This window comes from Dreissena polymorpha, chromosome 4, assembly GCF_020536995.1.
Source record: "Dreissena polymorpha isolate Duluth1 chromosome 4, UMN_Dpol_1.0, whole genome shotgun sequence".
Classification (NCBI taxonomy): Eukaryota; Metazoa; Mollusca; class Bivalvia; order Myida; family Dreissenidae; genus Dreissena; species Dreissena polymorpha.
The window spans coordinates 45,631,597-45,647,504 of record NC_068358.1 but is presented as its reverse complement, the minus strand read 5'-3'; the positions used below and the strand labels follow the sequence as shown (position 1 = coordinate 45,647,504).

General features: G+C 33.2%; 1 protein-coding gene and 1 long non-coding RNA gene across 15 annotated transcripts in view; one reads left to right on the top strand and one right to left on the bottom strand.

The window, feature by feature from the left end:
• Window positions 1-6,216, bottom strand: part of LOC127877767 (early endosome antigen 1-like) — a 65,093-nt gene extending 58,877 nt beyond the window's left edge. For 13 of the 14 annotated variants that reach the window (XM_052423980.1, XM_052423985.1, XM_052423988.1 and 10 more), the window contains exon 1: window positions 5,865-6,216. The gene's annotated coding sequence lies outside the window, so the exon portion shown is untranslated. The remainder of the gene's footprint in view (window positions 1-5,864) is intronic. The other variant, XM_052423981.1, reaches the window with a different exon arrangement.
• On the top strand, window positions 5,995-7,949 carry LOC127877769 (uncharacterized). Its single transcript, XR_008048602.1, has 4 exons — window positions 5,995-6,041; window positions 6,957-7,106; window positions 7,344-7,458; window positions 7,808-7,949. It is a non-coding gene; the product is annotated as an uncharacterized LOC127877769 (long non-coding RNA).
• The last annotated feature ends 7,959 nt before the right edge of the window (window positions 7,950-15,908 follow it).

Sequence of the window (15,908 nt, the reverse complement as noted above, 5' to 3'; positions counted from 1 at the left end):
ACCCCCCCCCCCCCCACCCTCTCACACATATATTTCATGGGCATAATAAAAACAAAAAATGGTTACAATAAAACAGCATATTTATTTAAACTAAAATGTCTACATCAAAACAAAAAGTTAACATAGAACACAAATAAAATAATTTGATTCTACTGGACCTCTCACATGTGAAGCGAGCGTGTAACCACTACACTACGGAACCGCTTGAAAAATCACCTTCTAACTAAGATATTAAGGTAGTGGAAGCCTAATGGGTACTTTTCCAGAAACACTCTTTGTAATTATTTCCACATAGTTAATTGTATATCACAACTAATTGCAAATTTTTAAAACTTTTTACCAGTCGGTTAACTTTGTATACTTGGTTGAATACCCTTGACTCGGTTGGGCGTTTTCTATGGATTTACCCTATATCCAAAATATATAGCTTTTTGTAATGGGATATAAATATATTTTGACAATGCACTTAATAAACGTACTCGACTGGATTTTGTTAGTAGATACAGAATTAAAAAAGTGTCATTGAAAGAGAATTGTGCCTTTGATGTCCAATAATATATGCGCTTATCTGGATAAAATGGCAAAACGACAACAAATGGTTCAGTGACAAGAAACTTTAATTACGTTTTATGTCACTTGTAGTGTGATGAAATGCATATATTGTACATATTTATTTAACACAACATATTTTCTACACACTGAGTGAATTTCAGGAAGTTTTACCGTTCCTATCTCAAGAAATTTTACTTTGAGTATGCCTACCCCAATTCATTTTCACGAAATGAATTTAAGTATAAATTTGTATATCACTTCTTTTTGGGGGTTTTCTAGTTGCTTATTAAAAGCTACAGTTATAAACCATGACATGTGAAGAAATTTAGCTAACTTTGAATTAATATTGATATAATAATACATTAACAAGAGCACCGCATAACGGGTGCCACGCTCGGCTGCGAAAGCTTGTCAGATTATTTTTTTAAAGGTCACAGTGACCTTGACCTTTGCCCTAGTGACCAAAAATGGGTGTGGCGTGTAGAACTCATCAAGGTGCATCTACATATGAAGTTTCAAAGTTGTAGGTGGAAGTACTGTGATGTTAGAGGCAAAGTTAAAGTTTTATATAAGAGGTCACAGCTACCTTGACCTTTGACCTAGTGACCAAAAAATGGGTGTGGTGTGTAGAACTCATCAAGGTGCATTTACAAATGAAGTTTCAAAGTTGTAGGTGGAAGCACTATGATGTTAGAGGCAAAGTTAGTTTTATATTAGAGGTCACAGTGACCTTGACCTTTGACCTAGTGACCCAAAAATGGGAGTGGCGTGTAAACTCATCAAGGTGCATGTGAAGTTTCAAAGTTGTAGGTGGAAGCACTGTGATGTTAGAGGCAAAGTTAAAGTTTTATATTAGAGGTCACAGTGACCTTGACCTTTGACCTAGTGACCCAAAAATGGGTGTGGCATGTAGAACTCATCAAGGTGCATGTTCATATGAAGTTTCAAAGTTGTAGGTGGAAGCACTATGATGTAAGAGGCAAAGTTAAAGTTTTATATTAGAGGTCGCAGTGACCTTGACCTTTGACCTAGTGACCCAAAATCGGGTGTGGCGTGTAGAACTCATTAAGGTGCATGTACATATGAAGTTTCAAAGTTGTAGGTGGAAGCACTTTAATTTTAGAGCCAATGTAAAGGTTTTAGCACGACGGCGGACGTCGGACGACGAAGAGGCTATGACAATACCTCGGAGTTTTCTCCGAAAACAGCCGGGCTAATAATACTATATTAAGGTCACCTAAAGTCAAAAGGCAACATGAATACAGGCGCAGTTCACCATAAAATGTCAAAGTTGTCCCAATATTACGTAGCATAAAGATGTATAAGTTATCATGATTCTTTAAACATGTAGCACAATAATATACAACTTATATTTTAATAAAAACAGCCAGATTAATGACAACTAGATGTACATAATTTAGTATCAGTATAAAGCCATTGCGTGATTTTGACTGGCCGCATGTCATTTGAAAGCCATATTATCTCGTTCCGTCACTTTTCGTCACAGAAAAACTGACCGATTTTAGGGACCACTTCAGATAAAATATTTTTTTTGCGTTTGTGACTTTTGGTAGTCCCTCATTGTTTTTAGCAATGAAAGTATCCCTAAAGTCATCCTCTCCGGAACTAGAAAATATGGCTTTCAAATGACACAAGGCATGTCCATATCCCGCAATGTTTTCAGCTGTTGGTCGCTTTAGAGTTTCTCTATGCAACAGCACGTCTAACAATCTAATGTTCTTTGCCTTTAAGGCTTTTCATGACGTTAACAAACTGAATTATGGATTGCAGTAACAGTAAAGATGTGGGCCATATTGTCAGTAATTTTACATGTTTTAAGCAAAGATCCCAGTGCTTCAACATCATCAGGAGCACTGTGGGCGTTGCAGGTTGCCTGGAGAACACGTTCACTAGATCTTCCTGTTTGGGTGACTGTCCAGGATACGATTTTTGAAAACCGGCAAAGAGTCAACAAAACTGCTTACACAATTACAAAACGTTTCAAAACAGTGTGTGTTCAGGAATGCACTAACCAAAACCGGAAAATCAAACCTGCGCCCATTATGAGCAACAAAAATGGCTCTGGGAAACTTTGCAAGCCACATCATACAATCATGTAGAGAAGTTTTAATTGATACACTATCAACACTTCCACCATTTACACGCATTATGCCATGACCCTTAACAGAGATGCCAATCACTTTCTGAGCTTCGGAAGAAATTGGCACTGTTGTCTTCACATATGTCGAGAGCTTAAAACCCGTCTTCAAATGCACAGCAGCAATCTGAGAAATATCGTTGGTTATGAGAAAAATCAATTTTCAGCACAACAAGCACATTACATATTGACAAGTCGTTGAACTCAAATTATCGCTTGTGAAAAGAATTCACCATTTATATGAATAGCTCAGAATTTTAATATACCTATGCTCCTTTATAAGATTTATTACTAAAAGTAATGAATTTATTTAAAAAAATTGTAATATTTGGAATAGCTTTTAATATTTATAAGAACAATCACAAATATTATTAATAATGTGCCTGCCCTGGGGTTCTAACCAAAAATCTTTTTAAAAATGTAATTTTACCTAACTATTAACACAGTGCGTTTAATAAAACAATTATTATTTGTATGTTTCATGTTCATCTGGAATAGGAAATAAGAAGAGAGTTGATGAGAAAAAATACTAAAATTTGGCACCAGAATAGTCAATAAAATTGTATTAAAAGTTAGTTTTTACACTTACTCCATTTCTTTCTCATAAGCATCAATGGCAGCCGTGTTAGACGAGGCAGTTGAGATTTTCTTGATGGCCTCCCCAGCACGAGCCTCAATCTTCTTAAGATTTCTATTTGCAATAATCGTTATGTTTAGAGTGGTTAGGAAGTAATTTACCTTCACCGGCCTGCCCAAACTGACTTTCATTGCTGACAAGAGAATTGAAAATGATAAGAACATGAAAACGAAATAAGGCCGTAGTTACTTAATAATGACGTCACACTGTATTTTCATAGAATCCATTCGTATCATCATTACATTATTAAATAACATGAATGAGCAATTAATTGAATTTAACAACACAATTGCGAAACTAAATTTGAAAACTGAATATGATGGACACCGGAATGTTTCCTTATATATTACACGATAAACAAATATTCACTGGGAATGACACTTGGAATTTTAAGGGGTCTGAAAATGTGTAAGAAGTCCAAAAACCAATGGCAATTGTACAATGATTAAACATTGATAGAAATGGCAGGTTGAAAAATGAAGACATGCATACCTGTTCCAAGCTTGGTATTTACGTCAAAGCATGGCATTCCCCTGATATTGAGATGGTGCTGCTTTCCATAAGCAACACGGTTGATTTTCTACAGTCAGGGTTTTCACATACAACGTACAAATAACCACTGAGGCCATTTTGTAGATCGCCAACAATGTTATATATTGTCAAAGGAATGGGACACAGATTACAAAACTGACCATACTGTAATTTGTTTAGCAAAACCTCCAGCTCAACGAGTCAATCAATATTCTTCCATCCCCCACCCACTTCTGCTTACTCTTTTCACGCCATTTAGCAAATGCGAATAGCTTTAACGTGAGTCATTTTCACACAAATCACCATCGCAGAGCTCGGTAAATGAATAATTATTATCGAACACAACGTTGTCGATCAGTGTTTTCTTCTTTTTCGATTTTGCAAATCGCTCGCTTTTATTTCGCACTTTCATTTTGCTAAGAAAATGTCAACAATCGTGACGTCATGAACACACATATTTTATGAAACGAATGAATTTAACTTATATTTGTATTGTATAGTTATTAAATTTTAAAGAGATAAGCAAATTTAGCTCTTAAATAAAAAAATACAAACTTATTTCGTGTATTTAGTATAATTTCCGGACTTTACCGTAGATATCGCTTATAGCCGAAACGCTTTCCGAATACGGCGATATCGACCGACTATTCCCGATCTCACTAGGCACCTACTGCCTTAATAAGTGACTGTAGTGTAACGGTTATCAATAAAGCAATAAACCGTGTAATCGCTGTCGTCTTGTAAAATTGAAGAAAATACGCGTTTACCAAAACTCGAACAGCAAAAGTCTGCGCTATTGTTAGAAAACCCACAAAATAAATATAGTTTGACCATGTTTTGTTTTTATACAAAACCAGAAAGTTTCGCGTATTTGCCCAGTCCCTGTGATCTTTCCCCTGTGATCAGTTATTAATTAAAACAATTCGCTTTACATTATTGGCAATACATGTTGTAATAAATGTAATAGGCACAAATGCAGTACTTATTTACACTAATTTACACAAAAAATCCCCACTATGCAAGATATTCTTAAAACAAAAATATATACATTGATCCGTAAAATAACTTCTCCCATAAGCGAAAAAAACGCATTACATACTCCACTCCAGTGCGACGCCAAATATTGTGACTATGATAAAGGGGTTGTGAGGCATTTGATGCGAGGCATTTTTAATTAAAGGCTCTATAAAGGTGACAAATCCAATTATTATGCATATCAACTGGTCTAATTTTTACCGGATTTCAGTTACTCTTGCATAAAAACTGCTAATAAAACAGCTTAGGTACAACGTTGTCAAGGATTATGGAAGATAAACCCGTTTTATTATTGGAAGAAATGTTTACATTTTTGCAACAAACGTGATGTGTAGCCTCAGAGCGGCGACATATGCTAAAAATAGCCGAAAGAAAATTCAATCTTAATTCTATTTTAAACAACTTTTAACCAGCAGAAAGTAACTTATTAGATCACTACAAACGTTTTAACCATTTAGAAGAGACCTACTTTGTGGGTGATACCGGAAAACGTTAAAAATCATCGTTATATTTTTGGTGACCTGAGTCACTTTCACTTTCTCTTTTCCGAGTAAACAGCGATGTAAATAAACTAATTGTTTGTAAACACAATTGACTTGGAGGACACTTTATTTTGAGCTCCAAACAAGTTGTATTGCTCATTTTTTATTGTAATGTCCAATAGCATATATATATATATATTGTTTTTGATAACCTTTATAAATAAAATATGAAAAAATATTTAAAAATCGGTAAATAATTACGGATCTTCACCTTTATAGAGCCTTTATACTAGATCTAATGCCAGAAAAGTGTTTAATAGAATAATTGTGAACCGATATTTACAGACAGTTATTTCATAATTCAACATGCACCAATTACAATTTAGAACACCCTTACATTTTCCTAATCGAATCTACATTGATACCTGTCGGAGTTTTCATTTGCTAGTAAATAATCATACGATCTTACCTCTTAGACGATTAATACAGCGTCTGTTAAAATTGTGCCAAATGCAATTCTCATTCCCCAATATTTATCCGGTAACACCACATAAACCCGGTTGATATAAACAACTTTTAAACTTCCTTAGTTGCTTCTACGAACGTTAAACAGCGCGGGTGCTTAATATAGAACATTAAAATTCAGGTATCGATTTAACAAAGTTTGACCTTTATCGATGTATCATATCTCAACGTAGTCTGTCAACAGACTGATAATTTGTTTTCTTTTTTAATTTCACAATTACTTCTTAAGATGTATTGCAATACAATATCAAAGCTCCTTTTCTCTCCTGGCTGAATTATCACTTTATGCAGATAAGAAAACCTAACTCTGTATAGTATAAGTACAGTACAAGAGGTAGGAGAGAGTTATCTCTATAAAAATGATAAAATGAGAATGCAGGACTGTAAACAGTTTAATCTCAACGCCGTGATAAAACGAAAGACCTGTGGTGACTTCATACTTCATGATCCCACTGAAGAAATCACACTTTCTAGTTTATAAGGAGGCATTCAATGAAATGTGAAGTGCTGGTGTATAAAAGCGTAATAACAGTGAATTATGAAGTAATTTACAAAGTATGGAATTAGATGTTTTACGTTTAAGCGAGCCTATATGATATTAGTATAAAACATAACAGAGAAAGCGGTATTAAATAAAACAAAAATGAATACAGTTCAAACGACAAGGTACCGAACAATAAACGAAATGAAAATATAATTTCAAATTTAATACGCTGCTATAATAAGAAAAACAATTATGCTCTCAGTCGTTTATCATAAGTGTGGTTGTAAGCTTATTTCATCAAGTTTATATGATTTTGACAAAGATGGGTAAAAGAGACTTCGATTCAAACCATATGGCAAGAATACTTTTTTTCCAATATTTTAAATAATATCACTTGTTTAATTGGAACTCTGTCTTTTTTAATTGGTTTACTCTTAAAATATACACATAACATTGAAGTCGTAAATGTCAAAATACAATTACATTTTATGCTATGTTTTATTTAAAGTAAATAGACTATAGTTAGGTGTATTTTACTATTGCATTTTCTAGATCGATACAATAAGAGGGGTACACCGAGATTGCATAATGCATTACACACACCCCAAAACCTCACCACGACATGGCAGTCGAAACAGCCTGAACGAATGCATGTAGCTTAGATGCATTCGAGTTTAATTAATATTAATTCAATTTTTCAAGGTATGATATATGATTGCACTTGAGCTGATGTTTTTAACAATGGCAAATACAACTTATTTAAATAAGGTTGTATTCTTTGTAATTGCTGCGTCTTATGTTTATATGCATTGTAAAAACTGTTTAACGGTCAACAATATGATAGCAGTTACGTTACCCAATATTCAGATTCAACGAGAATATGTTATATTAGTATCAAATAGGAATTATGAAAATCCAGAAACTTTCTCTCATTTTCAGAGAAATAAGACATGCAAAAGACGAACTATCTAATGAAGAATGTTTCACCTTGCATGCAAACCAAAGTGTTTCAAAAACAACTGTGGGAGACCAACGACGATACATCTTACAATAGGTTACTAGTATTACTATTATTTGCACGTCTCTGTCATTATGACCGTTTTGATTATCTTAGGTGTATGTTTGTGTCTAATAATTGAGGCCAATAACTCAAATTACTGTTTTAAATATGACTTGACGAGTAAATTACGATGCAGAAATTATTTATCTGCGGCATTGATCCAAGTATTTACATACAATGTTACTTCATATGATAATCATAGTTTCGATAAAAGCACGTGCAATGCTGCGTCTTATGTATATCTTCATTAATAACTGATAATAAGAATTATTTATTATGACAATTATACTGTCCCCTTCTGTCGAGATGTCCGTTTTAGTTTACACGATTATTGTCTAACTAGGTTACATGTACATAAGACGGTTGCACGTCTAGACCAGAACAGACCGGCGCTGATGGTTGAAATAAAAAATATGGCAACAAACATTCGCACTTCGGTATTTTAAAAGTTATTTATGCTCATCGATGTATTGATTAAAGGCTCATACAAGGTGACAAATCCAATTTTTATGTATATCAACTGGAAAATGTATTTTCTATGTAACGCATGAACGAGAGGTATATCCTGTAGGGTTTACTTAACTGTGAGATAAACTGTCCCATATTGTGTGTAAGATGCTCACATTGTATTGGTCCGTACGCATATCTAATCACATAGTTGTTCACTTCATACTCTGGTTGCCTTATGGCACAAATATAGGATCTTGCATGAGTGGTCGTTTTGTATTGAATTTATTAAACAAGTCATCTAAATAAAGATAAAAACGAGGCTTGCCGAGTTTTTATCTTTATTAAGATGACGAGTTTAATAAATTCAATACAAAATGACAACAAATCTAAGATTCTATTTATAACATGCCCAACACATTTTCTTTTTATTTTATGCTCTTTTCACCGTTTATTCACATTGTAAAAGAGTTTAACTGAAGAAATTCGCTGGAATAATGACGTCATTTCGTCAAAAATGACGTAAATTCACAGTTATATAACTAGTGTAATAACACCCGTGTAATAAACAAAATTGAGCATTACGTTATTTCACTCCTGGAGCGTAGGTCATGTTATAATATACGATCATTTTACCTATAACTGTAGCCTAAACGCAACGAGAGCCTAGTAAAAAGTATCTAAAAGTCAGTAACTGTAACTAGTAATACAAAATGAGGCCTTTAATGTCATTATCAATGACAGTCATCAGAACTGATGTTAAAAACATGTCTTGGTCCCCTTTTCCAGAACATCCGAACTTTCTCCTATAAGACTTGTATTGTATATACATGGAATAAAATTATTGATATCGAAATATGCATTATAAATCTCAACTAAGGATTGTGGTTGATTTCGTTGGATGTTGACAAATACTCCACACATGAAACGACAATAAAGATGGTAGAAAATGAATTTGAAGAAAATTATAGCAAAAGAGGCAGAAGCTAAAACTTAGAAATTCCATTTCAACATCATTTACCCGATTACAGTTTTTATGCAATTTATCTGCACACTCTTTAACATTAAAACAATATATCATGTTATTATGGCGGTAGAGAAAATGACCTTCAATCATAAGAATTACCCCAACTTAAAGAACTACAAGATGTACTTTATTGTGTGCATATTTTTTTATTACCATGCTGTTTTGCAGCATAATCGCGTATAATAGTATTTTCTGAAGCATATGCAGAAATCGCGTAAGGACTATTGCAAGGATAGCAAGACGTTAAAGAAGTTTGCCCCGTTAATGGACAGATGTTCTGAACTGAGCTGGCTCATGATCAATCAAACACCACCCATCTGTCTGGATGAAACAGTGCGGCGGACTGGGGACGATTTCGTCACGAATGCTCATCGGTTCTACGGATACAGTAGAACTGAACTGGATTTAACAGTATGACCTAAGCTGTAAATTGCTTTGAAAACGGGGCTTTTCGTGTATGGTACAACAAGCAGCCGTTGCTTTGTGCATCACATCATCAATGTCACAGTCGTTTTCCAAAACCTAATTAACTAATACTGTAACTTTCGCAACACAATGATTTATTATGAACAAAAACACGTGCATATAATCTCAAATAGCGGGAAAAAAAATTTGGACAGAATTATTAAACAGATTTTTAACTTGTTTATAGCCTGTTCACTAACGCTTATTTGCCTTGAGCAACTCCTTTCATTAACATTGGACCTCCTTCATTGAGAAGCATTGTTGGCCACACAACGTACTCCATTGTGGTCCCCCATTTCGTGTACGATCTGTATCGATCTGTATCAAATGGTGCTGGTGTTTTGACCTCATCAAATACACATGGAGGGTCTTGGACGCTCATCAGCCAGCACAGCCTAATACAGCTTTTTGTTTAGGTTTCCACTTTTGGTTTTTTACCGAAGGTTAATTCCTTCTCTTCCACATAAAGCTGAAATTTAAGTATGGTTAATAATCATTTCAGTAAATAAGCATGAGACATTCAAATTTTCAATGATACTCTTTTATCGAAATAAGATACATCTGTATATAAAGTAATACAGGCGCCTGATAATATGCTTGTTAACCTGGTAAAAATATTACAGGTGAAATACAAACCGTTATTATTCAATTACCGAGAATACTTCTGCAGCTAATGACGGTGCGTAGCTTTTTCTAAGTTGTTTCAGCAAACGCACCGTTTTGAACTGATTCTGTAGTATATTATTTTAAACAAACATTTCAATGAATTAAAAAAAAATAACAAGAAAGGATAAATCTTATGATGTATTGCCAGTCAATGACTGTTATGGACAGATACGTTTTAAATACATTATAATTAAGAATCAGTTGTACGTCAGAAGAGGCAAAGTACTTTTAACAAAAAGTACTACAATACAATTATAATTATTATAATTCAAAAACGTAAAGCGTCGTGATTTATTGAGAACAATAGAATACTAAGTTTAACGCAAATGACTAAAATGCACAAGCTTATGTGAGTCTTTTCATTAACCATTTCGTAAATGAATATACAAGTAAACAAAAAAACAGCATAGCACCGTATACATTAGTTTAGCGTAGCATAATATAGCTAGCCCTTATCTATATGTAGAGTACGTGTTTACCTTCGTCGATGATTTCTCTTGCAATCTGGAAGCGGATTTCTGTAAACTATCAATATATCGGTCAGCAACGATGCCGCAAAACATGACCGTATCCTGAAATTCCAATTAGTTTTCCTGAATATTTAAACGATTGTATGGTTAACGCTCCACAGATTCTATTGTAGATTGAGAGTCATTCCGTTTTCAAGAAAGTATTACTCACCTGCAGTATCATGAGCAATTCCGCAATAACGATATTCTCTTTTTCATTAGACTTTGTCAGTTCCTTCCACGCGTCTGTCCATTCGTTGTCATAGATTTCCTCGTACATTTCGGCTAGTTTTGTGGGTCGGGTCTCGTCACTAAGATCTACGATATGTGGAGTGGGGTTTGTTAATTCCTCCGACATCAGTTTGCTTATCCTGAAATTACACATTCAATATATATTCCATAAAACAATTTTAAACAAAATATAACGACCGGTTGCAAGTTTAGCGATCACGCATGAGATGTTCAAAATATAACTAATTTTAAATAAAATGTAAAAAAAACGGTTTTAACGTTCTAACGTGTATTGTTTCAACGTTTGAAAAACCAGCATTTCAGTTTCTCAATTTCTTGATAGGCCTCACTGAGTTGCTGTTTTAGAACACCAGCCTCGTCTCGGCCAGGGGGCGCCGTTTTGTCAATAGCTTTCTCTCTCCGAAGTGAATTGATTGTTCTGAAATTAAGGCACTGGTTTAAGTTTGTATCATGATCAAGGTTTCCGTTTAAATAACAATTAGAGCTTTACTTTAATTATGCTTACTCTTCCTTTTGGTCAATCTTCTTTTTAAAATCTTCTTCTAATTTTTTTGTTAGACGTTCTTTGGTTTCCAATTTTATAAAGGCGTCATGGCATGCACTGCAAAAAGCATAAGAATATATTTCATAAAACAACAGTTTTTGTAGTATCAGAAGCAGTAAACGCAATAGCACCAGCAGTAATAGTAGTAGTAGTAGTAGTAGTAGTAGTAGTTGTAGTAGTAGTAGTAGTAGTGGTGGTGGTGGTGGTGGTGGTGGTGGTGGTGGTGGTGGTGGTGGTGGTGGTGGTGGTGGTGGTGGTGGTGGTGGTGGTGGTGGTGGTGAAGTAGTAGTAGTAGTAGTAATAGTAGTAGGCGTTATAAATAAAGTATTATCAGTACTTGTAGCAGAGGTAGTTATAGTGTTTTAGTAGTAGCAGTTAATGTAGAAGTGTCGCATGTTTAATGTAAACATACTTCTTTAAATCTTCGATTTCTCTTTACAATGCGTCTATTTCCCTGAAAATGTAAATGGGTGGGTACATGAACCGTAATAGCGAAAAATGTTGTCCTGCATCATAGTATTTTTCTTGGTAGAAATAAAAAATTCTGAGTCGTTAAATAATGGATCAACAAATGAATGCATTATATTCAAAATGTTTTTTTCTTAAAGTAATCTTATGTTATGTGTCAATTGCCAACTGATGTGTTATGACACTTTCTTTACTATTACTTACGATCTGACATAAGTAATATTGGTCCTGTTTTTGTTTGATCTTTGTCAATAAAGGGTGTCTAAATCGATTCCTTATTCTTCAGTCAAGCTTATAAAGATTTTGATAATCTCAATAAAGTTGCATCACTTAAAGTCTAGCTTATAATGGTTTACTCATACATTTATATAATGAACACGTTTACAGTGTTATAAACATACTTCTTTTGCAATTCGCTTATAGGTTTCAACGTTGTAATCTCGCTCCTGTAAACACAATCAGTTGATAAATGCAGTTGGAAAACATTAAATGTAAACTTTATTTTGGAATAACGTGAATCTACCAAAGTCAAGTTTTTCGCAAATTTTCATTTTTGTTACAATTATATTTAGACTACAAGACAAAAGAAGACCATGACAATGGCAATGGACTATAAAAAAACTGACGTTTCTTATTAACGTTATTAGAATTAAAGTGATATTATGGGCATCTAACAGTTTATAGGTGTCTATCGCAACCGTTGTTTATTGTTGGTGATTTCACTTCATATACACTTATATTTGTTAATGCAGCATCAACATACTAAAACAATATCCCGGAAAGAGAAAAATAATGCATTTGAATATCAACCGTACTTTCTTTTGACAACTGATCATGCATGTACGATGTGAACCTAAATTTAGTTTTATTGCAGATTCGTTCATACGACACAAATACACAATTTTGTTTTACGGATCATTTCGGCTTTCTGGGTGAGTTATGTAAAATATCGTATATAAAATATATTTTAATAAACAATTGGTAGCAAGAAAAGTTGCAGATAATTGGTCAGTAATCACATTTTAACTAACTCTTTGGACCTGTTAATTCTTTTCAGCTCAATGCAGCAGTGAAAAATGCCCATAATATCACTTTAACATAACGGACGTTTTATCTGCAATTAAACAGATTGTTATTGCGTTGTTGTTTTTTTCCATCGAAAAGCGCATATTAAACCTATTAACTGTTACACATATTACGAACTCTATTGCTTTCTTTTCATCTTTAAGACTCAGAAGTTCTTCATTTTTTATTGCAAGACACCTCCTGAAAAGAAAACGAAATATATGTGTTTGAGTTGCATTACAACGCACTTTGTTTGTAATTTTATAATGTATACAGTAATTGGAACAGAGTTCTTGAAGTATATGTGATAAATTATACTATCCAACGAATCAACATAATTATTTTTTAATGGAATGTACCTATAATCGTAAATATTATGACTGAAAGTGGCGAAAATATCAACATATTCTATGAACTTTGAAAATAAGCCTAACGCAAAACTATAATTTAACTATACATAAATACTCAATAGAGATTTAAGTATATTAGTATGAATAATGTATTCATATTAATGTAACATGTCGCAAGTCGTGAACCAAGTACCTTTTGCTTCTTGAACATTTACAGAGTGAGTTGTTTGAAACAAATCATGTATTCGCACGCCTTATTAATGTTCACTTACCAGTATATAATGATGGTAAATTAATGAATTTATTGATGCATGTTCTGTCAACTATTTATAACACACTAAAACTAAAAGGTACTTAACATACATCACGGATCCTAGTTCGGACGCTAGTCGATCAATTTCTTGTTTGTACTTATCCCTTGAAAATAATCAAGAAAGGCCCATTAACAATGCTATGTATTGAATATTGATTATTCGAAATCCTCATAAAAGGGACGACTTTGGTTTCGATTTTTTTTAAATATACATCAGTCAATCGCAGTTAATTTCGAATTGTAATTCCTATAGATAGCTATTAGTACATAGTTACAAGTAAATTGTTTTTCAGGGAGAATACTTTTGCAAAATATGCAATGCAATTTATCAACATCAGAGTTGTCATAGATGCCCCAAACTGTAGATACAGTATGATTTGCGCCAATAATGAATCAACCAGCGATAGTCTGGCTTTAACATCTAATTTGACACTGCTAAAATAGATACAAGATGATGATAGACTCTAAGTGGTTGTTCATTTAATATGTTTACAGTACATATTTCCAGTGTTATGGAAGTTTATACCCACGTTAAAAAAATATCGATTATTTCAATATACTCGTTATTAATTGACAATCAATAGTTGCATCTGCTTTTTCGTTTTACAAATATGCAAATTTTGGTTTCATTTACATTTATTTTAAGACCCCACTTAAAAGAGTAAATGAATATATCGTTCAGTTGGTTCTTGAAGGTCATGCGAGTTGTGTATCGTGTTATTTCTTAATAGTTGACCCAGCATTTGTTAAAATATTGCAAGGCATGTACATTTCCAGAAAGGAAATTCATTTCTGCGTTGAATAAGACCAAGATCGTGAAAATCGCTGCACAATTAATGAAGTTATGGCTTTTCAAAGCGATGCACCCCGTTTTCGGGTGATTTTGAGTTGGATACCTTGTTATATATATATTTGATAGTTAATGTTTTTTTCTGAAAAGTTGATTTTTTGTTATAATATGATTAGTAATCAATCAAAATGATAATTTCAATAATTAATATCATAGCCACACGCTAACCACATGTGTTTCGAATGCCTTTGCGTAATTAAGCACAATATAATGTTTCTACAAAAGAACAGTTTGTATAAAACTGGGTTATATAGATATACAATCAGTTGTACTTCGTTTGTTTCTAAAACTAAATTGAAGTGGATTAAAAACAAAATCATAGCAACCATTGATTCTGTTCCTAAGACATAATGAAAATATTTTGAAATGAAATTTACAATGGTGAGTCCTCTATTATTTGAAGGATCCTTTGTGTCACCGTTTTTAAATATTGGTATGACTGCACCTTTGCCCCAAAAATCTGGATACCAACCACGGTAAAAAATGTAATTGAAAATTTAAATTAGCTATGGAAAGATAAAATCATTCGAATCTATAAAGTAATCGGCTTCATTGTTGAACAAGTCACAGCTTTTGTTACGCTTCATTGTATATATCGTTTGCCTTATTTCGTCTACTGTAAAAGCACAATCGAGCGTTTCATTGGAAGGCGACGGTTTGAGGTTATTATTGTCAATAGCAGTAATAATAATAATGCTTATATTTGAAATGATCGTTATTATTATTGTTATTATTATTATTATTATTATTATTATTACTACTACTACTATTATTATTATTATTATTATTATTATTATTATTATTATTATTATTACACACTATTACTATTACTATTATCAACAATAATAATAGTGATAATAATAACACTAGTCATTATAGTTTCATATTAACCTTCCTTTACTGCAGTTTCAATAACTTCGATCTGCTTGTTCTTTGACGCAATGTCTGTATCTTTATTTTTCTTAAAGGGATCTTTTCACGCTTTGGTAAATTGACAAAATTGAAAAAAGTTGTTTCAGATTCGCAAATTTTCGTTTTAGTTATGATATTTGTGAGGAAACAGTTATACTGAACATTTACCATGGTCTAATATAACCATTATATGCATCTTTTGACGATTTTAAAACCTAAAAATTATAAAGCGTTGAAACGCGAAACGATTGAATAATTTGGAGAGTTCTGTTTTTGTCGTTAAATTTTGTGAAACTACGAAGATTGCTTATATAAGGTATAAAATACGTCAAGTATGTATACTTGGCGGAATAGCTCAGTAGGCTAAAGCGTTTTTACTTCAGGACTCTGGCAGGACTCCAGGGGTCACTGGTTCGAAACCTGATCCGGGCAATGTTTTTTTCCTTTTTTTAATTTTATTCTTGATTTTTTACTGGAGCTTTTACGATCCAATGTTTACATTTATCGATATAAAGCATTTAATGAATAAGTTAAAAAATGCCAAAATCTGTGAAAAGGCCCCTTTAAAGCAGTATT